The 24,597-nt window shown below is 39.1% G+C and overlaps 1 protein-coding gene across 9 annotated transcripts in view; it reads left to right on the top strand.

Annotated features, from left to right (window-relative positions):
- The window catches only part of MAST4 (microtubule associated serine/threonine kinase family member 4), a 573,771-nt gene that overhangs the window by 190,906 nt on the left and 358,268 nt on the right, over positions 1 to 24,597 (top strand). For 3 of the 9 annotated variants that reach the window (XM_074385289.1, XM_074385304.1, XM_074385283.1), the window contains exon 1: positions 17 to 24,597. This exon is cut by the window's right edge and continues 13,917 nt beyond it. The exons of 5 other annotated variants lie outside the window; for them this stretch is intronic. The gene's annotated coding sequence lies outside the window, so the exon portion shown is untranslated. Of the gene's footprint in view, positions 1 to 16 lie in introns of those variants that run through there. One more of the 9 variants, XM_074385308.1, reaches the window with a different exon arrangement.

The following is a 24,597-nucleotide window of genomic DNA, read 5'->3' as shown; positions in this document are numbered from 1 at the left end:
TGAGTGTCCACGGGCGCCGGTGGAGGCTGCTCCAGCTCACCACCTCCCTAGGGACAGCTTAAGTTAATTTAGACTTACCCACATGTGACGGTAAACACAGATTTGGCAATGTGAAATTCCTTGTTTTCAATGTGCTAGTTTCTACACCTGTACCCAGTTTGGAGGATTTCTCTCCATTTTGGCCCCATCTTACGGAATAGTTGCAAGAATAAGAAAAATTCTTAGAATACCAGTTTATCCTTTATCTAGATTTGACTAACACCTGGCCCAATTAGCCTCATAATTTCCTTTCTCTTTATGTGTATGTGTATGTAGGTGTGTATGTGTACATACACACATGATTTTTTGAGCTATTTTAGAGTGCATTATCTATCACAGACCTTTGTTATCACCGTTAGCAACTTGAGTAAATTTATGGCTGATACAGTCCAATTATCTACTCTACCATCTATATTTCAGTCTTATCAGTTGACTCATTAATGTCCTTTACAGTATTTTCCCTCCTCCAGTGTAGGTTCCAGTGTAGGGTCATGTGTTGCATTAAATTATCCCTCTTTTTAGTCCCCTTTAATCTGGAATCTTTCTGCAGTGTTTATCTTTTATGACATTGACATTTTTGAAGAATTTTTTAATGGCTTATTTTTAAGGGAATATTTCTCATGTTTCTTTGTTTTCTCCTCATGGTGAGATTCAGGATTTTGCATTCCAGGTAAGAATATGACACTGGTGTTGTCATGTCCTCTCAGGGAATGAGGTTTGGAGGCTCATCATGTCCGTCTGCCCCTCTGTGTGATATTAATTTTGATCATCCAGTCAGAGTGTTGTCTGAATTCTCCACTGTAGTTACCACTTCCTCTCTGCAATCTATGAGCAACCTGGGAGGTACCCTCAAGCAATGCAAATATGCATTTCATCAAAATTTTCCCCAAGAATCCATTGGTGATTCTTGCCTGGACCATTCTTTTCTATGTTTGAAAATGGTGATTTTTCCAACTTCACTCTCCACAAATATGTGTGTATTTGTTAGCAGCATGGACTGCACATTTCTATTTTATCCCCAATGTAGATCTTTATATTTAATATGATTATTAGAATTTTTTTTTTTTAATTTGCTGGTGGGCCTTTCTTTGTTTTGGCCTTTGGCTCAGCTTAGAAGTCTGTACAAGTTACTTTTGCATCAGTAGTAGGGTTCTATGATATGGAAATAGATTTTACACATTGTTTATTGATGAAGGTACAAATGATTTATAAATCTGTGTATTGTGTCTTACAATTTTATGCATTGATAATAAATTCTGCTGGATATTTGGAAATAATGCAATAATGGACAGAGATTTTGTTTCGGTGTAGCCTCTAGTCCTGCTTTTGCCATTAGATAGCTGTGTAAACTTGGACCAGTCCATTTCTCAAATTCTGTCACCTCATTTATCCTCCTAGAAAAGAAGAATCAGGAAATTCCAGATAAGAAAGGGACTTTATAGATTGTTTAATGCCTCTTACTGATGTTTGCGGAGGTGCGTTGTACAGTAGGACATTCCTCATGCTGATGATCCTCTACCCCATTGCCCCTGTCTCAGAGCTGTAAGCCATCCTTCTCCCAACTCTGCCTGACATGTATCATGGCACACCTTTGCTTTTGTTCTTTGTTTATGCCGATTATCTCTCTGCTAGACTGCAAACCCCTTGAGGGCAGATTCTTGTCTGATTTTTACTTTCTAGTTTTCACTGCTCTCAGCACAATGCCTTGCATGTAGAAGGCATTCAATAAATAATGTTGAAGGAACAAGTAATTATTTATGGAAAAGTGACAGCTTCCTTTAGTTGCAAGGTGAGCACGATGGTGTGATTCTTCATGCTGTAATGGGTGGCCTAATAAGGTCATCCTTCTAAAATCTCTATGGCTTTGCTGGTCAGTGTGCATCTTACAATTGTGGTTGGCCTTAAAGTCCATGTTACAGGCTAAATCCCGTTTAGTTTGACATCGGCCATTCAAAAAATGTGACAAAATTAGTGAAGAGATTATTAGTGTCTACATTCAAGGAAATTTCATTAGTCTGCTTTTAAGCAATCACATAGTCACATTTGTTTGCGTATTTTGTGGATTCATTGAGTAAGTCAAAGTGATATGTGTGTTCAAGTGTGGGGGAATTGGAAAAACAAGGAACCAAATTGGGTTATGTCCAGATGATAGCATTACACTTGATGTAACAATTCTACACCCAATTACAACAACATACATTTCAGAAAAGTATAGACCCTCAACATGAGAGGTATTAATACGTTAGTAAGATATAAATGAAGGCCCTGAGGTTTGGTAGGTATGAATTTTAGTAAATGCATGACCTTTAGTGATTTAATGCCATAGGCAAGATTGAAGGTATTGCTAACTACCTTCTCAAGGAGGAGATTAATTCCTAGCCTGAAGTATCTAGTTTTCCTTGGCAATGCTAAATGTAGTTGTGTTCCCTCTCCCAGACACGTTGGGCATTTCAGATAAATGGCATGTTGCCAATTCATCCTAAGTAGCCTGGTAGCTGGCAGAATACATGCTCAGCCAGTGTCCGCCTGCTGGGACAGCAGCCGGGAGTGCTGATGAAGTGTCAGATGTATACTTCATATACATTAATCTGAAGAGGGGAAAACTCATTTTCCCATTTGCTTCCTCCATCTTTCTGTCCCTCCCCACACACATGGGTAGTTTATCACAGAAGTCATAGTCGTCAAAAGCCGGGGGATTTTTACAGATGCTGCTTTCTGCCAAGAAAGATGGAAATTTCAGGAGGCAAAATCAGGACCAGTGGCAACTTATTTCTTTGTAGGCAAATAAGATTGTAAGCCTTGATGACGGAAGTTTAAAATGGCTTTTGTGGCCATGATCAGAATTCTTTACTCCTTTTGTACTTTGAAGTAATAGATGGTAGAAGCACCATGAACATTAATTTCCTGGATTTTTCTCCAATTTTCTGTTTGGTTGGAATCCTATGCCTCATCCTTTTTGTGTGAAGATTTCATTCACATTCTTCCCATTGAGGTCTTCCTTGACCATCCTGTTTCAAACTTTTCCCTATATTGCTTGTCATATATCTCATTTCCTTCATTCATTTTTCTCCATAGTATATCACTGTCCAGTATACTATATAGGTTGCTTATTGTATTATATATCTCTTACTACTCTAATGTAAATTTCATGAAGGCAGAGATAATTCTGTTTTCCCCAGCCATTTCCCCAGTGCCTAGAATAGTGCCTGGCATGTAGTAGGTTGCTCATTGAACTTGTTGAATACCTAAACATATGTCTCCCTTCTGTACATTTTCAGAGCTCTAGAACAGACTCTTGTATATTTATGGTTTTGTTTTTAATCTGTGATGTTTTTTGTTTATATTATGTAGCCTTACCAAGAAGAAAGAAGAGAAATTAGCAATAAGAGAAATTATCAAGAAGCCAGAGAGAAATTAGCTATGTAAACTTTATTCAGGAATTAAGCTGTAATAGTTCAGTTAGAAAATGATGAGAATGAAAGGGAAAAGCAGAGTGGTTGAGAGCATGGGCTGCCCGAGCTCAACTCCAGCATGTACCATTTATTAGCCTCAGTTAGGGCTAACTGTGTGGACTTCAGTTTCTTCCTTTGTGAAGTGGGACTGATGGTTGTGATAACCTCATAAGGTTATTGTAAGGATTAAACGAGTGAACTCTTGTGCAGTACTTTGCATAGTGGTGCCTGTCACTGAAGAAATGCTGTCATTTTGTGTTTCCCAGAAACACAAAAAGTGTTTCTGGGAGGTTTTAAGATAGCTTTAGGTGGCTGGTATTACCCAAAAGGGAGGAAAACACACACTTTTCCCTTAGGTGATTTGAATTGAGGTAGGAGTTTAACCTTTTGTCCTTAGCTTGCATGAGGAGGGAGTAGCTTGTTTCTTTCTTTCTTATTTTTACTTAAAATGTGCCAACCAAACTGAAAGATCTAGAATTCTTAACTTTTTTGAAGGGACAAGGTGCTTTCAAATACTGTATTTTAACATTTAAATATTAGGTTAAGTGGTATAATTTTATGTTTCTTCAGTGGCTGTCTTTTGACATCACATACATTTCTTTTAATGGAAAAATTATATTTCATGATGTTCTATAAATATTAAAACCAAACTATTTAAACTGTAATATATTCAAAGAGCCTTGATGAATATTCATCTTTTCCATTTGCAAAAAAAAAATGCATTATAAGAAGTCAAGGAAAATTCACTAAATGTATGCAAAAGTGTATTTTTCCTTTTTAATTCATTCAGAATGTGGAGACATAATGTCAGCATTTATTTAGGGTACAGACTTTATTTGCAGTCATTTAATATTATATCAATACTTCATTAGCCTTATAGCTCAAAAACAGAAACCTGATCCGAAGTCCAATTAGTTAACTCTGAGAGAGTATCTGTTAAATATTGATGTAAGAACAATTTGAATGACCTTGAATAAATTGCTCAACAAAGGTTGTGGAATTTATCTATGAATTAACATTTCTCTATTGCCATTGTGACTCAATTTAAAGGCTGCATAATATTCCAATATATTGATTTATCATAATTTATTAAACTGTCTCCCCCTTTAGGTTATTTTCAAGTTTTTCCTACTGCAAATAATGGTGATGAGTAGATTTTAAATATGCTCTTATTTGCCTCTAATGATTACATTAGGTAGATTCTTGGAGTGGGATTATTGGGGCAAAGAATATGAGCATTGTTGAGGTTCTCCATAGCTCTTGCTAAGATGTTTCTAGGAATGCCATACAAATTTATCTTTTAGAATGGTAAAGTTCATCTTACTATACCCTGGTCAGCAGTCAATATTGTCATCATTAAAACCTTGCTGGTTTGGTTATAAAATAATTATTATTTTAAATTTATGCTTCAGTGAAATCGATATGGTTATTGGACCTGTTGAAGTCTTACGCTAAAGCCAGTAGATAAAGCAAATGTGAAATTAGGGTTATCTGTGCTGCCTCCTGTAACATCTTTCTTTTATTCCCTAAATCAGCTTACCAAACCAACTGTTGGTAACCTCTATTGCTCTTGGGATACAGGAACTGCTGAGTGTGATTACAATGTGTGTAGCTGAAGGCATTATTCCACGACTCAGAGTTTTTTCCTCTGCAAAGTAGTAATCTCAATAGTGAAATAGTGCCTTCAGCTGTGGACATTATAATCAGAGTCTCTGGAGTGCTTGTATTTCAGGAGTAATACATCTCATAGTTATTACCCTCTGAGCTAGGTTCTGTTTACAGTGAAGGGATGAATTTTCATAACTCAGTGCTGAAATAGCAGTAGGGAGCCCTGAGCAGATTATTATAGGTCAGGCCTAATCCATGAAGATAAATCTCATTATAGGCTCACCTGGGCCCATCCACAGAGTAGCTGGTTTAACATGAGTCTGTAAATCAAAGATCAGCTTAAAATGAAGTCTGAAATCCTCTCTGTAATCCAACTATTGTTTCTGTGAAGAGATACTCTAAATGTGTATTCTTTCTGTAAATATGCTTGTGTAGCTAACTGGTAATTATCAGGCATGTGAAGGACATTTCGATTTGGTCTATGAATGAGTGAAGAGCCACATATTTGGGGGAGAAGTTTGTTTTTCCTAAAAGGAAATTCTACGCAGAGCAGCCACTTAAAATGTCCTTGTGTTTTAGTTTTCTTTCTTTTCATTTTGTGGAGATTAAAAATTGTTTATTACCTTCTGTAGGTGTTGTCCTTCCTGGAAAGGATGGGGCACCAGCTGGAGCAGCTCTCTGCATGAGCCTCTTGAGTGGGTGTGCCTGGACAGACCAGTCAGGTGTGGACTTCTTGTTATCAAAGGCTCATTTGACAGTCAGTGAGGCAAGTGGTACCCATATAGATTATGTGGGATTTAAAGAATAGAAGCACATGCCCTCTTTTAATTATTTACCATTACAGAAGGGACCAAAACAAATTTGAAATAGCAATATTACACATGTATGTACATAGATTTCTATGCGTTACAGCTTATTACCTGTTTACCCAACTGGTGTACCCATTTAGGAGGTGGCCAACTTGTCCACCAGGCATAAAGAGATGACCCATAGGGTGGTGAATGCCTGCCCCTAGCGGTCCTATTCCTTACAGTATCTGTAGCACCAACAGCAGTGCCTGGCCTGTAGTTAGCACTTAGAAAATACTTGTTTTTTAAACAAACACAGGAGATCTTTCTGTCATTTTCAGAGGCTCCTGCTGTGCTGTTTCCTGGTGCCCAGGCTAGTTGAATGGTTAGGCTGTTCAGGATTTTACTGGCTTCCATGTCTGAGGAAATGATTAAGGGAAGGTGCCAAAGCAGTGATGGCCGCTGTTACAGAAGTGCCCACTGGTGTGGACAAGTTCCTCTCTTGTGGACTGCGGGGGTGACACAGCTTGTCCTTTCTAGAATCCTATTTCCTGCCATGGTAAAATATCGGCATTGACCTGTTTGCAATCTTATTCTCAAAAGAAACCAAGAAACCCATAATAATTAGACAGCAGTTTGTTGGGGGAAAGGTATTGGGATGTAGCATTTCCTGTCTTGGGAAAAATGAGAAATTATCCTTTTACCTCATAGGCTTCTTAGGAAATTCCTGTTAATGTGGCTCTGGGAAAACATGCCTCCATATGTTTCCTATCTTGTTTTTTAGATACGGTTTTGTGGTTAGTATGATGAGTAGAAGTGGTCATTATACTTATTCCTGATTCATTGGCTCCTGAAGCTTCAATCTACTGTGGGATTCTGAATCAGTGTATTCCCCAGGATGCTTATTGATCAGTTACTTGGCTATTAATGGATTTCCTCTTATTCAACTAGTATGAAAAGCTCTATGACACATGGTCTTGCTTTTAAGAAGTCTATAAACTAGTTGGAAAAAGACTTCTGGGAAATCTGAGAGCAAGGTAGAAGATAAACTTGCTGGAGAGTTTGCAGCCATGAGAATTTATAGAAGCAGAAGAATGACTTAACCTGCTGGTGTCTGGAAAAACTTTGCAACTTGAACTGAGTGTTAAACATTGAGTAGGTTTTGGTTAGGCAAGATTCAAGGCCAAGTAGAAATTGTATACAGTGTGATGTGGCAGGAAGTGCTAGATAAAGGTGGACAGTGCAGTAGACAATAATGTTCCTTCCTTCCTCCCTCCCTCCCTCCTCCTTCTTTCTCCTCCTCCTCCCTTCTTCTTCATTCTTCTTTTTTTTTTTGAGACAGAGTCTCACACTGTCACCCAGGCTGGAGTGCAGTGGTGCAATCTTGACTCACTGGGACCTCCACCTCTAGAGTTGAAGTGATTCTTCTGCCTCAGCCTCCTAAGTAGCTGGGATTACAAGTGCCCACCACCACTCCCAGCAATTTTTTTGTATTTTTAGTAGAGACAGGTTTCACTGTGTTGGCCAGGCTGGTCTTGAACTCCTGACCTGGTGATCTGCTTGCCTCGGCCTCCCAAAGTACTGGGGTTACAGGTGTGAGCCACTGGGCCCGGCCATATTTCTTCTCAATGTGATATTTCTAGGATAGTTAAGAAGGCAGAGGAACTGCCTGAAAACTCAAAGACTCAAGGATATCAGTGATCAAATGAATTCTGACTTAATCTGTACTCTAGAAACCACCACCAGCACCATCATGGTGGTGCTATATGAGGTGGATGAGGGAGCCTTCGCTTAATTTTCCTAAGTTAAGCGAGTCTTTTTAATGTAGGAAATATCCAAGGTGGAAATCATGGTATCTTCTGGTACTTTAGCCAAAAGGAAATAAGTCTGTGCATTTGTTAGATTCAGTGGCTAGATATTCATCGTGGCCTACTGGATTGTGAGATCTTTGTGATCTGACACTGGTTATTCATTTTTAAGTGAAGTGTGGGGCAGTGTGATAACGTCCCACTTAGCTCTTTGTGATATACTAAATCTTCAATTGTTCAGGGCACATAAGCTTCCATTAAAAAAAAATCTTCAACAGTGAGTGCTAAGTAGTGGCAGGCATTTTTACAAATAATATGTGGAGGTATGAAGCCCTTGCTCAAGTTTTGATAATTCTGACCCCATGCTAGGACTGGTTGTCATTCCAAGCCCTAGTGCTTCTTCAGGTTTGTTTCCTCAGATCCCAGACTTCTGTTTCTTCTGTCTGTCTTTTACTTATATGTCTCTGTATCTTTCTTTCCAAGATGATCCACTACCAGAATTCAAGAAAACCTGAATTCCTCTCTGGATGGTCTATATTCTAGACCATCGAAAAACTGAAGATACATTATTGTTTTCACAGTAGGATTCTGTATTTACTGAGTAATAACTGGGTTCTAGTATGTCCTGGATGGATATGTAACCCCAGGAAAACAAGAGTATACATTTATAATTCTTTTCACAAGAATTAATGCCTCTTCTAATACTGTTAAGTATGAAGTATCTCTTCATTGTCTGTAACCAGTGTCTTTTTCCTTGGTTAGAGATGCCCCCTGCCTTGTTTATATGGGTGCTTAGTTAGGTTCATACGAGTATTTCTTTCCTTGCTTGTCTGTATAAGGGTAAGTTGGCATTTCTCTCCCTTTGGTTTCCGAATACAGTAATGAAGTTTAGCTTTATAAATATTGTGAACAAGTGATACTTTGTCCTCCCTTTTTATAAAGCTCAGATTTAGTAGTCATTAATTCAACTTGAAAAACTTTGAGTTTTGTTCTCATTTTCTAGAAACATTCATCTCCTTGACAGATTCACATGGATGGGGAGGGCTGAGCATTTCTCATCTTTAAGTGCTTCTGGAGTTTGTCACAATAACTGGTGATAGTGAGGCACCTGCCATTTTTTCCTTTGACATCGGCCTCCTCTTCCCAGACTCTTCCTTATTCTGGAAAGGAAACTCTTCTCTACACCACTGTCTTCTCTGCCTGGACAATACCTGTCTGTACCTGAGCACATGCACTGTCTCTTCCTTGCCTTCTTTACTCACCCTCACCCCAACCCAGGTTACTTGACCCTCCTTGGAATTGTGCATATTGGAACCAAAGCATTTATTATATAATTATGTAAGACCAGAAGCATTTCTTCCTGTCTCTTCCCCTTTCTCTCATCATTCCCAAATGGCCTGAATGCCTAAAGAACCTAAAAAAATGAGCTGTAGCTGTTGAAGACATGAATCTAGGATATTGCCTTGTGTGGGCTCTTTTAAATGATACCAGATAAAATATGGACTTATATTGGGTTGTGCCCATAGCGTCTCTACATTTTAATTGAGCTTTGAGAGCCCTCTTTTTGAATATGAACCTTGGAATTGGAGAGTTTCATGGATGGAACAGATAGATTTGGGGTCACCCCTTTCCCATTGTGCAAAGAGATCACGCTCTGCTGTGGCCCTAACCTAAATTGTGATCAATTGTATAAGTACTTGATTTAGAATTCAATTATAGGCAGTTTAGAGTAATGTTAAGAGCATGGGCTCCAGTACCTGGCTGCCTGGGTTGGAGTCTTACTTTACCACTTACCAGATATGTGACCTTGACCAAGGAATATAACCTTCCCACACATCTGGAAAATGGGAATATTGATAGTGCCTATCTCATGTTGTTGTTGCTGAAATCAAGTGAGATCATACAACTGAGGATATCCACTCGGAACACAGAAGACCACAAGAAAAATATTAACTGTTATCATCATCTTGGACAAGAGGAGCTGATGTATTATTAGATTATGGAATTTAAGTTTCATTAACTGCACATCCAAAATTTATGATTTATAGAACTGATGAAGCAGATCTTGTGAAGATAAGCTTTTCTATGATTCTTCTCAGGTAACTGCATATCTGCTATGTCTTTTGCAGGATAATTTGTCAGACATGAGTCTCGTTTGAAATTAGAAGTTATGAGGAAAGGATAATAAACTTTTGACCTGAGTAGACTTTTTTTTTTTTTTTTTTTTGGAGATAGCGTCTTGCTCTGTCACCAGGTGCCAGACTGGCAGACTGGAGTGCACTGGCGCGATCTCGGCTCACTGCAACCTCCGCCTCCCGGGTTCAAGTAATTCTCCTGCCTCAGTCTCCCAAGTGGGTGGGACTACGGGCACGGGCAACCATGCCCAGCTAATTTTTGTATTTTTAGTAGAGATGGGATTTCACCATGTTGGCCAGGATGGTCTCAATTTCTTGACCTCGTGATCTGCCTGCCTTGGCCTCCCAAAATGCTGGGATTACAGGCATAAGCCACTGTGCCCGGCTGAAATGAGTAGACTTTAAGAGATGATGCCTTAAAAAAAAATAAAAGGCATTCTTTCAGTTACATTTTGGTAGATGGGATAAAGAAAATGTGGGTACATATATACCACTGAGTATTATGCAGCTGTAACAATGAACAAGGTCATTCCTTTGCAGGAACATGGATGGAGCTGGAGGCCATTATCCTCAGCAAATTATCGCAGGAACAGAAAACCAAATACTGCGTGTTCTAACTTATAAGTGGGAGCTAAATGATGAGAACACATGGACACAAAGTGGGGAACAACACTGGGGCCTGCTTGAGGGTAGAGGGTTGGAGGAGGGACAGGATCAGGAAAAATAACTAATGGGTACTAGGCTTAATGCCTGGGTAATGAAATAATCTGTACAGCAAACCCCTGTGACACAGGTTTACCTATGTAACAAACCTGCATTTGTATCCCTGAACTTAAAAGTTAAAAAACACTAAATAAATAGGCAACTAGAAAAAAGAAACTCAACTCCTTTATATTCCTTCCTCTCATTGGATTACCCAGAAAGATTACACAAAAGATCAGGATCCTACTCTTCGTGAATCTTCTTTTTGTATTAAAAATATGACTGGTAGGTGTTCATCATATACCACAAAAAATGTAACTTGTACCAAAGTCGTACTCTCTTTTTAGTTAACATTTTGTATACTACTACCACAGTATATGTGTATTTGGACCTTTAGAATATTAAAAGCTTTTTACTGAAAGTGTTATTAATATTGCCATATTTTTTTTGCCTTTGCCAAATTTAACTACCAGTTGCCCAGGTGTAACAAAGTTAGAAGATGCCTGTTGGGCCTCTTTAACATTTTTTCTGGCTCAGACTATCAGCAAAAGCATTTTTTTAGAATGCCTCCCTAATATGTAAATGTATTTTAATGTGATTTTCATGTGTTTCAAGGAGGTACTGAAAGTATTTTAACAGGCCTGTGTTAAAGGACATTTACTGTAGAATTTCAGAAGCTACCTGGAGGCAAATTCTGTTGCCACCATCAGGGAGAGAAGAATCCTAGGATAGGTGATAGGGAGGTTAAGGTGTACTTGGAAGTTTGTGGCTGTCACTATCAGCCAACCTGTAAGGAAGTGTGTTAGCCATCAGTAGTGGTACATACCAACTGTCACCTTGAATATCAAAGTATGAAATGTTCTGTGAAAGCTGATGTTCTAGTATTTGTTTTCTAAACCCCAGTTGATTATATTGTGCACCACTGGGTGCCTGTACCCTGATTTTTAGACCCTTGGAATAAACCACAAGATCTGCTTTTCAAATCATCTACAGTAGAGCTTTACTGATTAAAAAGAGTTTTCAATATTCAGTGAAGCTGCCTGTCTTTTCTTTTTGGAAAGGTTTATTTTATTTTTAAGTGGAAAAATAGCAGATCTTTGTTACACATGTCATTAACTGCCACTAAATTGACACAAGTGTTGACAGCTATTGTGAGAACTATTTCAAAGCTAATTATGTTAATTAGAATGTAACATACCAGTAATTGCATGTATTCAAACATCATACCATCACTTTTTGTGTTTTCTTTTCCAGATGTAATAAGACATTCATTTGTTGCTTGAAAAGCTGCGGAATTATAACTAAGATAACAAATAATTGTCAGCAAATAAAATTGGTTCCTTAGAAATATACTCTAATTGGTTAGCTATGTAAAAGACAGAAATAAATATTAGCATGTTAAGAATATAAATTAGAAACATTGCTTATGAAATACTTAGTTTTGGGCTTTTCATTTAAATAAGCCCTCTTATTGCAATTAATATTATCGTTTGGTTTATGACCCTTAAAAATATATTCCCTTTCAGCATTTCTTGGGATTCTAATTTAGCTTTCTTGTACATGTTAGACGATTTGCAATTTAGATTTTAATTTGATTTCTATTCTTTCAAATACCATTTTTCTTGTATTTCATTTTTATTTAAAGCATGATTCTCTCTGTATTCATAGAAGCTAGGCATAAACAAACTGCTAGAAAAATCAAGCTATTAAGTGAGCTGAGAACATAAAACATTTTAATAGGAATTTCATATAACTAAACTAAGTATTTGAGAGCCCAGCCAGAGAATTATGGCTCTTTGGAAACAAACTTTATGCGACTTAGTGTTCCTAGTCTACCCTCTCTTATAGTTCTTAAAAAAAAAATAGCATTTCTATTGTTGCCCTTAAATCTTTGCCACTTCTTGCATATGTAAAGGGTTAACTGTGTCTCTGCTTGATCACTTGGGGGCCGTATCTGTTTGAAGATTTAGTTTTGGTCTCTGTAGACCTTCAGAGTTTTGAGTATATTTTTTTCTATTGAGAGTCTTAGCATGAGTGTCTCTCTTCTAATTTGAGAGTGTGGGGATTGTTTTATTTTTCCAGTTGTGATCCTCATAAATCACCCCAACACTTTCAGTGCCATGACCTTAATTCTCTAGGACATGCAATATACCTTTCCCAATTAAGTGGACTCATGGTCTGGCTCAGGGGTGATATTCTCAGAACAGAAGAGCACTTCTTCTTGACCCCTCTTAGAATGACCACTGTGTAATTTTGCTTGCCTATACTGGGTTCTGCCTTATTTTCTGCTAAAATTTTTATTCACTGTTTTGGAGGCTGCTGTCTTCCTTAGCATACAGGCACTTTACTTTGCTTTATTTATTAACTGTTCTTCAAAACATAGCAGATAATGAGAAAGACTGGCATATCTGAGGTTGAGAAACTTAGGACTAAATTCTAGTACTGACATTTCTTGGCTTTGTAATTTTGGGCATCTGTTCCTTAACCTCACGGGACTTGGGGGTCTCCATTAGTAAAATAGGAATAGTTAATCCTGGCAACACTGTTGTAACAACTGTGGGACATAATTCATATCAGAGCAGACTGCTAAGTATTGGGTGTTCTTTGTGTATTTCTCCATATACATGAGTCTGTTTCTGGACTCTATTTTGTAGTTGGTCAATCCATCTATGCCTGTGCCAATGTCACATTTTCTTAATTACTGTAACTTTTAACAAACCTAAATAACTGGTCAAGAAAGTTCCCTCATGCTGATCTTCAAGAGTGTTGGCTGTTTTCGGCAGGTTTATCTTCTGTTTGAATTTGCTCATGAAATTCTGTAAGCTGAGATTTTGATTAAAATTACATTAAAAGTGTAGATCAATTTGGGAACACTGACATTTTTATTATGCTGGTTTTTACTATTCTAGAGCATGGTATATTACTCCGTTTACTTAGGACTTTAATGGTTTTCAATAACGCCTTTTTTACAGAAAGAATTTGTACATTCTTTGTTAGATTTATTCTTAGTAACTTCAATATCCTTTTAAAATGAACATCTCTAGCTGTTTGCTAATGTCTGGGAATTCAGTTGGCTTTATTACTTAAATTAACTAAGATTGCTAACTTACAACGATTCTTCTCTGTAGATCTGGAGGAGGGGAAATTTTGTAGATAATAATAATCTGCAAGTAAACTGGTGGCTTTTTTCTTTTCCAATCTTCGTAGCTTTTATTTCTTTTTTTCTTATTTTTATTAATTAAGACTTCCAGGATTAAGTTGAATAGACATGGTGATACTACACATCCTACACGTCCTTGTCTTCATCATAAAGAGAATGCTTTCACTATTGCGTGCTAAGTATGATAAATGCTATGGTTTTTTTTTTGTTTTGTTTTGTTTTTAAAGCTCTGTGTCAGATGAAGAATGCCCCGTGTTTTCTTAATTTTTTCTTTTGCTATTAAATGCTTTTTCTACATTTGTTGATGGCCATTAATCTTACATTTTCAGAAAAAATAAAACATTGACATGACAAATATGTTTATACAACATTTTCTTGCATTTAGCTTACTAATAATTTGTTTAGGATTTTTCTGTATGTTTACAATTGGGATTAACCTATCGTTTTCCTTTTATGGACTATCTTTGTCTAGTTTTAATATCAAGGCTATGGTAGCTGAACAAAGTAGGAATTTATATCAGCCAACTATTACTGTAATAGGGGTGCATAATAAATCAGTTTCCCAGAGGCATGCATCAATAAGGATTTCTTGCTGTGGGTCTGTGTGCTAGCTGGGTTAGCTCTGCTTTGGCCATGGATCTGTGGTTGGCATGGCTTCCATCACTGTCTGTCTGGTCTGCAGGTCTTCCCGTGGGACCCAGGTGGAAGGGCACTTACCTGTGGTATGTTCTTCACATGCTGAAGGTTGGAAACTCTTAGACTGGTGATCAGAAACAAAGACTAGACTTGGAACTGACACAGTGTCACTTCTGCCCAGTGGCCAAAGCAAGCCACATGATTAAGGCTGGCATCAGTGGAGTGGGGAAGTCTATCCTTCCAATAGAAGTAGAGAGTGGGAAGGGTGTATTTGCTAAACAGTAATTTGATCTACCACAGGGAAGCGTCCTTCTTTTTCTAATCTCTGGAAGAGTCTAAGAATGGACTCTTCTGTATGTTGCCTATAATGGCATCTGGACTTTGTATTTCCTTTGTGGGGGGACTTTTAATTGATCCAGATTTTTCATGGTTATAGGACTATTCTGATTTTTACATTTTTTTCTTGAATCAATTTGGTGCTTTATGATTTTATGGAAATTTGATTAAGTTTGAAAATTATGTTTATGCTTTCTATGTGGCATCTTCAGTTTTAAGTCCTTTTTCATCCTTAATATTGTTTAGTTTTGTTTTCTGTCTCTCACTTTATTAGTTTTTCCAGAGGTTTGTCTACTTTATTAATTTGGAATGGCTCTGAATTTCATGTCATGCTTAGAAGATACTTTGTCATCTTCAGTTCTAACAATACAGTCTCATATTTTCTTCTCATATCTTTATGGGTCAATTTTTAGTGTTTAATCCGTTTGGAACTCATTTTTAAAAGGAGTAAAGGAGCAGTTCATCTTCTTCCTCTTTTTCCAGACATAGCTAGTTATTTCAGCATTATTACTGGGCAACTTTACTAATCTATAATACTACTTTTTGCATATACTAAATTCCGAAGTGCATTATAGATCTGTTTCTTGACTCTGTTCTGTTCCTTTGACTTGTCTTCCTGTATCTGTATCACATCATCAAATTCTTGTCATTTCATGGTATGTTTAACGACTAAGTAGGACTGGTAGAGGAGCCTTATAATGCTTGCAGTTAAATTTATTTTCACTAGCATTTAAAAGACTTCTCATTTTAACATTTTTCTACCTCTAGCAATATCTTTATCATTTTCTTAGAAAACCAGTGAGGAAAAAAAAATCATCCCTTGTGAAAATATTGAACTGCAGCTGCTTTTATACAGTCATAGTCCTTTTGGGTTGTTACTGGGGAGAGAAATTGTAGTTTTGGCAGCTTTTCTTGTTCAGCTCCTAGCCTGGGCACTGCACAGTGTTGAAAGGCTATCTCCAAGGCTGATGTAACTAGTTCTCTTGGAGTTTTACGACATAACCCTGGACCTTATTGCTTCCTGGAGCAGGACTCAATGATGACTATAGCTATCAGCCTATGAAGCTGGAGCTGGGTGGTGGCAGCTCTCCAAAGGCTGGGGATATTTTCAGAGACAGGAGTTGAGATTGTGAAGTCCAGATCTCCCTTTTCACATGCAGATATGCTTTCATTGCCAATCTCAGGGGCTACTGCATTGATTTTTATGAAGAGAGAGACCCAGCTTAGCAGATGTGAAATTATAAATGCCTCCAACTGCCATGCTAGCTGTAGAGGTGTTCTCTGCTGTAGTAACTTCTTCTTGCTGGCAGTGTCTCATTGGCCAACCGAAGGGGAAGTGAAACATTAATGACTGCACCGCTTTGCTGGGCATGCGCTTTTTCCCTAAACGATCTCTATCCTGAGATGTTTAGAACATCCTCCGCCTCTTGTGCTGACAAGAAGGATGTGCTCAAAGGGGGATGGGTGCTGACAGCACATCAGGAATAATTCCCCTCATCCATCAATCCTGACAACCCTTAGATTCCTTACGCTGTCAGAGCAGGGAGAGGCTTGGGCAGGATTGAATGGTCCCCACTTGTCTGACATTTTAAACAAATCTGCATCTGATATGAAATTAACTAGATGCAGCTGAAGTTGCTGATGGCAACAGTTCTTACTAAAGTCAGAAGCTTATAACCTGTCCCACAGGCTGTGGAGTGTCACATACTTGCATCTAAATTATGAGCATCATCTGTGCCCCGTCTGTGCTGAAAGCTCTTCATTAAGAGGGAAAGACTGGGAGTCCTACACCAGGACAAATAAAATCATGTTGTTGATCAGGTAGAACTTAATTTAGCTCCCTCTCTCAGGATCACAGATCCGCTTGATCAGTTGGGAAATTCAGGATTAGATAACGCCTGCATGCATTCTTTCTTGAATATTTTCTATCATAAGTTGAAAAATTCCCATTGACAATTTTTAAAAATTTTCTTAATAGGGAGAAAAATCATACATCACATAAAACCATTCTTAACATCTGTAAACATAAATTTCCTTTTTCTTTTGTGCATCCTAGTAATGTGTGATAAAAAATGTGCACTTTTTCATTATATCTCCTGTTTTCCCCAGGATGCCAGTCTTGGGCTGAATTTCCTATTTCTTTGGTTTTCTTGCCTGTGTGATTCTAATTTCTGCCGTTGGCTTTCTTTCCAACCCTGTTTTCCTTTCCTGTGGTTCATTACCTGGCCGTGGAACTCTGCAGGCTTCCATGTGGCAGCAGGTGCTAACCCTTTGTCCTGGGCACCATGTCTCACATTACTCTTACCTTCATTAAATTTTTAAAAATTTTTAAATTTTTGTGGGTACATAGAAGGTGCATATATTTATGCAGTACATGAGATGTTTTGTTAAGAGACATCCAATGCATAATAATCACATCATGGAGAAAGGGTATCCATCCCCTCAAGCATTTATCCTTCATGTTAAAAACAATCCAATTATACTCTTAGTTATTTTAAAATGTACAATTAAATTATTACAGACTGTAGTCACCCTCTTGTGCTTTCATATAGTAGGTCTTATTCCATTCTTTCTATTTTTTATGTGTATCCATTAACCATTCCCACATTTGATCTCTTCTCACTCATTCTGATTCCCCATGGCCCACTTTCCCTGCACAGAGGAATTTGTTTGCATTCTTATGCTCATGGGAACCGTGGGACTGAAGGTGCCCTGTCTGTTGGGCATTTCCTCCTCGGCCTCTCTCTAAACCAGGCGAGGACCTGGTTCGGGAAAGAATGTGTCCCTCAGGCAGCTGCTTCCCTAAGACTGTGCCATCTTCCACTTCCACCCCCATCAGTGTGTTTGTTTTGACTGCATTGATATCAAAGCCAATATCCCTGCATATCTCTAGATGGCAGCATCCACCTCCCTCTGCCTTGAGGCTGTGTTGGAAAATAACAGTTGACTTGCCCCAAGGGTAATGTTCTTCACTTTGCATGTTTTTCCTTGTGATTTCTTCTATTTCCATGTGTGTTTGAAACTCTGCAGACAGTCTTGAGGTAGAACATCCAGTACACTCTCCCCGGCTTCCCTGTCACAATCTTTAGCTTACCAAGTCAGAAACATGAATCCAGTCATTCCGTCGTGTTCAATCCAGGAAAATTTTGTTGGAGAGCAGTGCTTTACACCGCAGCCTGAGGGTGTTAGGTAATTTCATACAGGACTGCTCACAGGGGCTTGTGGGTAGCGCTGCCCTCTGATGAAGGAGGTGAAGTGTTACCTGGCAGGTCCCATCTCATAGGTGTGCCCTGTGCAGGCTGGGCAGCCCCCCTAGCTTGTGAAGCTCTGCTTTGGTTTTCTGAACAACTCAGTTTTTCATTGATGTCAAATAGCCCCAATATTAACTAAATTATGTTGTTTTTTGGTTTAGAATACTTTACATTTAGAGTTCAAATCAAGCACAGGAGAGTGTTTCATTTTTAAAAATAGTACCGTGTTGGAAATTTAAGCTAGTTATACTTTTTGTTAACCCAGCTATTCTCCCATGAAACTTTGGACTCCTTGAAGCCCAGCCAGGGTCATGTCTCTGTGTCCTCGCTGTTGGTAGATCAGGGCTGAGAAACAGAGAGTACTTGAGGAACATCACTCGCATTCACAGCATCCTCTTTGCCCTGCATTTGGTAGTGCCCGATACCATAGCACAGACATTTATCTCAGAATATTTAAACACACACTTTCTCTGCCTTACCTTCTGTGTTCCAGTGGAATCGTGTTCAGATGGTTTAAACAAAACCTGGAGCAGCTCAGCAGGTGCCTGTGTTCTACTAGAGGTGATGCCTGTGTCCCAGGCCAGCCTTTTCCCTGCCTTCATGGAAATTAAACCCACACAATAGAGATGAGCCAGACTCTGAATGTAAGAAGCGTTTTTGTACAGCACTTCATTGGGAGCTGTGCAGGTGGAAGAGGTATTTCTTTTCTGAGGGTACTTTAAAGATGAGACCTAGAATTTCTCCCCGATTAGAGGGATCATTCCTAACTGTTGACTACACTGTTCCTGTGTGTCAGCAGGTATGTATCCCCTTCATTCTATGTTTTTCTTTCTTGATGCTTTTTCTCTACATAGTTTGAAACAGGGCGAGGTGCAATGGCTCATGCCTGTAATCCCAGCATTTTGGGAGGCCGAGGTGGGCAGATCATGAGGTCAGGAGATAAAGACCATCCTGGCTACTACAGTGAAAACCCATCTCTACTAAAAAAAAAAAAAAAAAAAAAAAAAGGTTGGATGTGGTAGCACACGCCTGTAGTCCCATTTACTTGGGAGGCTGAGGCAGGAGAATCGCTTGAACTCGGGAGACGGAGGTTGTGGTGAGCCAAGATGGTGCCACTGCACTCCATCCTGGGTGACAGAGCGAGATGCTGTCTCAAAACCAGCCAACCAACCAAGCAAACAAACAGAACTTCCTCCCCGCCCCCAAACTGTGGTCTTCAGACAGTCAGCTTTTGAACTCTGAGGGAAAGGTAAATGAATTCTTCTGGGAGAAAACTTACATAGAGCTGGCCCTTAAGACGTTTCTACAGTGATCACTAATTAGAAATGTTCTTGCCACGTGTCACTTTTCTAATCAACTAGAGGAGCCTTAATGGTCACCCGTGTTACCATTACAGACTCAGAACTCTATAGTTGTGATTGGCAGTCAATCAACAATAACTTGTAGCATCCTCGTTTGGGGGATAATCTTCCTTGGAGGAAGAGGTTCAGTCATTCTGTGGTCATGTTCCTTCCTTCATTGCTGCTGATTTGCATTTTCACAGTAGCTTTTTAAATACAGAATGAGAAAGAAAAAATTAAGTAGCCCACAGTGTCACTACTCTGTTGACATTTTTATAAGAAGTAATACATATACAATATTAGAAAATTCCAAGAACACAGAAAGGCATAAAAATTATTCTTTTTTCTCTCTCTCATACTTCTCCCTATGAATAATTATTGCTATTTGTTTCATGTTCCAGAAAAAAAATTTTACAATTAAAATATATGACATACACAGTTTGAGACTTGCTTTTGAACTTCTTCTGAAGATCTCTTATAGTAGTACATACAACTTTCCTGCATCCTTTTTAATAGTGGCAGAGTATGTCATTGCATAGCCACACCATGGTATACAATTGCCTGACCAGTCCCTGGGGGGTGGACTCTCAACAGTTTTAAAGCCTTTAACCTCTATGATTTCTGGTATGAGAATGCTGGCGCATCATTACTTTTAGTTGTAAGGGGATTTATAGTTGGTGAGGTAAGTCTTCTGGTGTTTAGTCAGGTTGCTTTAGAGTGTGTTGTGCTATATTAAATGATCGGTAGTATAACAAATATACTCAAAGTTCTCACTGGCTTAACATAATAAGAGTTTGTTTCTTTCTCACCTACAGGCCATTTTTATTTTTGCAGGGCCATGCCCCATTCCACCTGGTCACTCAGGGACTCAGGCTGACAGATGTTCTGCCATCTTTATGTCACTTCCAAGGTCCCTCTGGGTGTTGACATCCTGATTGGGATATGGGAGAAAGAGTGTATGGGAAGTGTTAATGGGTCAGATCTTGAACAGTGGCATACATCTACCCATATTCCATTGTCTGGAACTCAGTCTTGTGACCGCACCTACCGCAGGGGAGACTGGGAAATTTATTTTAGCTGCATCCCCAGATGAACAAGTAAGTAGCCAGTTAATATGGCCAAAAGCATGAACAGGAGTGTCACCAAAGCATCTGTTGCCCCGAGAAGTGGTGTCTGGGCTGCCTGCCTTCTTCTGCAGTGTAGCCAGCATTGGGCCTACTGGCAACAGTTCTGGAAGGGCTGCTACCCCTCCTCTCTGCAATTCTTTCTGCCTTCCCTCCACCGTCATAGGCTTTACCGACTGTCATAGGGTACTGGCCATATGTAGTGATTTTGATCCATACATGTGGCTGAACTTGAGCAGAGAAGGGAGGCAGCAAAGTGGGATGGGAAAGTGTTTGCATAGTCCCGCGGAGGACTTCTCTGTGAAAGCAGAAGTTATGATAATGCTGCACTCACTTTGCAGAATGACCACATCCTTTCCCTCTGTTCTTCTGAGGGGTGACTGTTTACAGGAAAAACATCACCGGGGGCTTTTCAGGCAATGGCTTTCTGGAATAGAACAGGGCCAGGCATGCACAGGAGCCAGGCAGAGGCTTGGAGGATCCGCCAGGCAGAAGTGGCTCATGTTGGCCTCTCCTGTGCGGCCACCTGGGCTCCCTCACAGTTGGCCTCTGAGCATTGCAGAGAGAGATGTCAGTAACGCTCTGCTGCCTCACAGCTCTGCTGCTGAGGAATCCTAGCCTAGCTGTGGCCAGGAATAAACAGCTCATGGCTACATGCTCCTTGATTGTTTGAGAATTAGTGAAGATAATATATTACTCTGCAATAGCCCTCTGCTTTTTGTTTTTAATGACACCATTTTTGGGTAGGAGGAAAAAATAAAAAGCACCCTATATTCATGAAAAAAAGGTACCTAAAAGACAGACTCATCTAAACACATTAGAACTTTAACTGAGAAAATGATCCAGGAAATGTTGGGAAATAGGTTCTTTGTCTCTCTATCCAGCCCCCTTCTTTGCCACTTTTATTTGTTTTTATTCAGATAAATTAGATGCATTTCCAAGCTTGGGAAAGCCTAGGAGTATTTCTGATGTCTTGATAGAACATATAATACATCCTGGGTAGGTTAACATCTGTTATCTTAAGCTTTTTAGTAGTCAGTCATATCAAGAAAGTCTAATCTGGTGAACATCTTGGTTTAGCCATCTGTTGGGTCCTAGTACACTCACATGTAAAGGGAGCAAATGGACAGGTGAAAATGAGTTTGACCCATTACTCTCAAATGACGAAGGCATTGCACACTCTAAATAATAGTACCTGTCAGGTTTTTGGATGCTTTTCTCGGAAAGGAGAAAAGATATTTAAAACATAGCTGCAAATGCAGCAGGGGTGGGTAGAGAACCTGGTGACTTTAGGAATCAATACTACAATTGTGTACCTTGGCTATAATTTATCAAAACATCTCCAAGTATTTAACAAGATGTCCATGAGTGCCTAATTTTACAAATGAAGCAATTGATGGCTGACTGTAAGAAGCACCTGCTTCTTAGCTACAGTCTAGGGCTGTGTTTGGGTGAGAAGGGAAAAAACTGCAGACAGTATGATGCAAGGCTGGCGCAGGCTAGTTGGATAATGGTGAGATCTTATGCATTAGAAGGCCATCAATAAGTCTCATTAACACACAGCCATTGGGTATGGAGCTGACCGCTGAGCTATGCCAGACCAGGAAGTATGCCAAGGAAACAATCAATAGAAGATGTATTACTGAAAATTAATATTCTGCTGTTGAATTATTTTTATTGATTTAGGGATTTTAAAAATGGCCTTAGATAGTTTTATGAACAAAAAGCCTTTGTATTTCTTAAGCAGAAGACCAGAATAACAGAGGAAATCCCATCTCTAACACAAAACCTTGAAACATGGCCTGGGAAACATAAAACTTATCATCTGTCCTCAGGAGAGCCCCTGCCTATGTTTGCTTAGAGAAGTGGTTATCTTGCAGAGCCACATGGGTACAGCTTCATTGCCATGGTCAAATCTTGGCTCCAATAGAACCTGTGTTCAGTAAATAGTCAGAAGAAACATTAATAGCATAATCGACAAAGTGGAAAAATAAAAATGCTCGCAATGTGTGAAGTAGGTCAGACCATTGAATTAGGTAGACGTAGGGCTGAGGGTGAATGTGTGAGTTTTGAACATGTGGGATAAGGCTGTGGTTTGCTCAGAAGGACAGCTCTTCTGCATCACCCTCGGTATGTAGTAAAGCTGTGTGCTGCGGGGGGTTGTCAGTGGGTTCGGGGAGCTGTTGCTCTCAGTCATGTATGGTTACCTCTTCTTACTCCCTTCTATTCTTGTCTTCCTTGTTCTCTCCTTTTCCTTCTGAAGTCCCCACCTCTCTCGCAGTTTAGAAGTGTATTATTTATGAGAAATGAAAAGTGAATGCTAATAAGAAGCAGCATCACTGGGGCTCAGTTTACACATCACTAAAATGGAGCATTTGAAACACATGGTTTCCAGCTCTGAAGTGGAGTGTTTCTAGGATTCATGTAAGACGGTTCTTACGGACGCATTTCCTGGAAAGTGTTCACGAGAAGAATGTTGTTGCATTCCAAGAGCTTTTAAGGAAGTCTAATTCCTTACAAAAATATTCTTAGGAAATCTTGCTCAACGTATAGTTATTAACCTTCTGTCACCTTCCTGTGGGGAGCTTTTCATCTCAAGACTTTTCTATTAAGTTGAAAAAAATTGTGTTTGAGATGTATTTTCACAAATATGTATAGCAATTATAGAGGAATGTTCACATGTGGTGAATCTGGGTATAAGCATGTTTCTTATTCTAGTCTTCCAACTTTACTGGAGGTTTGAAAAATGTTGAACTAAAATATTGGACAAGTGTATTTTACTCCCTTAAAAAAACTAAGACAAATGAAGGGAAACAGTTTATTAACTGAATTTTTCACAGTCACACAAGAGTGAGGTGGAAGAACCAGAAAGAGATTCTAGCTGTTCGGTCATGTTTCTTGTACTTTTCGGCCATCTCTGCTCCCTTAGGAAAAGCAAGTATAGGAGAGTTTCCTCCAGGCATAGCTTCTGAACAAAATATCTCTGAGTCTTGCAATATTGACATATATTTTTACTTATAAATTATCCAAATGGGAAAACCAGAAAATTGGTACCTAAGTGTCAGTTTTATAAAACTGCTAATTAAACGGCATTGAGTAGATATTTTACCTACTGAGAAGAAATAGGTGGTTTTAATTCTGAACCTGGAATTTTTTTTTCTGACAACTCGAAACAGAAAAATGAGTCCATGGGAAGTAGTATTTAGCTGTGAAAGAAGGAATGTTAGACACAAATCTGGTAGTTTGACAGGGAGACAAAATAAGAATTGCATGCTGCACTCTTACACTGCTTTCAGAATTGTTTCGTTGGAAGGTCATTGGGAACATGAGATAGACTGATAAGGCCTCTAATTATCCTGTGTGTCTGTCATCTCTGGAAAGTTAGGAGAGAGGAGTTGAACACTTTCTGATCCATCTGATCCCGGGGACCTGTGTGGGTTAAGAAGAGGATGTTTCTCCAGGGGCCACTTCTCAGGAGCAGACAGTGCTGTTTGCCTGCCTCCTTGTCTCCTCTGAGACCTTAGGGAAGGATCTGTTTTTCAGTTTTGTGATGTTACCTGGTCTCGCAACAAATTATGAAATCACAATAACCTGTTTATGATCAACATTTACCTCAAACTTAACGGCATTTGGAAATTTAAAAAAAAAAAAACAATAATTTTTTAAAAAATTAGTAGAATCACTTACTGTGCCTCCTCAGTGCTAGGGAGCTCTTTGGAGCTGGGTCATCACTGTGGGAGGGAGATGATCACTTTCATCCTGGCCTGGCAAGCGTTGTCCTGTTGTGGGGCTTTTTTCACCTTTGGTTACCTCCCTTGTGCCTAATCAAGCTTGAGGAGCAGCCACAGATACCAGTGCGGAAGATACCAGCACTCCCTTGTGGCTCATTCAGAGCATCACCTTCTAGAGCACCTTTGATGGGACAGGCTCCACATTTCTCATTAGATGATCTTCTGAAACATATTTCTACTGATTTTCATCTCCAAAGACAAGGTGAAGTGCACTGATGAAGGTAGTATTTTGTCCACTAGGTGGCACATCAGCAAATCTCCTTTGCAATGGATGGAGGTAAAAATGTTGGGGATTTTTTAAAAAGATGCGTCTGTTAGCATGTGAGATAAATGTGTACCCTATGTGCAAGGTGATTTGCCAAGTCAACTGGGAGGAGAAAACGTTCTGATTCTCTCATTGTAACAAAATTGCCAGGAAGAACTTTTA

Source organism: Saimiri boliviensis, chromosome 1 (assembly GCF_048565385.1).
Source record: "Saimiri boliviensis isolate mSaiBol1 chromosome 1, mSaiBol1.pri, whole genome shotgun sequence".
NCBI classification, from domain to species: Eukaryota; Metazoa; Chordata; class Mammalia; order Primates; family Cebidae; genus Saimiri; species Saimiri boliviensis.
This window is presented reverse-complemented; position numbering and strand designations above follow the sequence as displayed.